Here is an 814-nt window from a genome sequence, read left to right as displayed (position 1 = left end):
CTCTCTCTCTCTCTCTCTCTCTCTCTCTCTCTCTCTCCCTCTCTGACGCCTCTACCTCCTTTACTATGCTAAATTTCCCTTTTATTGTTATTTTGCTTGTCACTCTGTTTTCTATATCTTTTTCCCTATATACTATTTTTGAAAATACCAGTTCTAACATCTCTTTTAACTCCTAAATCTTCATCTTTCTTCACGATCATCATCGTCTCTTTTCTGTCTTGTGTGTGAGAGAGAACAGGTTTAGAGATATGACAGAAAGAAGATGAACCAAAGCTCTTCGTTTCATGTTGGTTAATTCTACTCAGCTGAAAATGAGTGTCAGGGACAGTTGGAGTTAGAGTTAACTCTGCAAAGGACTGGCGACTCGTTCAGGAGTGTCTTATGCTCTCCATCTCTTTAACGTCACGAAAAGAGATAAAGCTCTGGTCAAATGGCCATGTAAATTCGAAACAGACTTCATTGACCTATCAATCTAAATCTCAGTCTTTCTTTCTTCTCGATTTTTCATATTCGTCTCATTTACTTCAAAGTATTTCATATTTTTCTTCTTTTTCGTAATTTTCTCGTCTAATTTCCTTTTGCCTAGCCTCTCCAATCCCTTATGCATTCCTCACCTTTTTTTTTCTTGTAATTTCTGTAATAGTATTTCAATATATCTTTTCTCCTCCTCTCAGATTTCATTTAACTATTGCAAGTTTGTGTTTCCCATGTCATTTAATATTCTTCTCTGACAAGCAATAAATATCTCTCTTATTTATAGTGTTTCCTCAACACAACTCTAACTCGTTTTTATCTCTATTTTGCCTGCATTTTC

This window comes from Octopus bimaculoides, chromosome 1 (assembly GCF_001194135.2).
Source record: "Octopus bimaculoides isolate UCB-OBI-ISO-001 chromosome 1, ASM119413v2, whole genome shotgun sequence".
Classification (NCBI taxonomy): domain Eukaryota; kingdom Metazoa; phylum Mollusca; class Cephalopoda; order Octopoda; family Octopodidae; genus Octopus; species Octopus bimaculoides.
The sequence above is the reverse complement of the archived record's forward strand: the minus strand, read 5'-3'. Positions refer to the sequence as shown.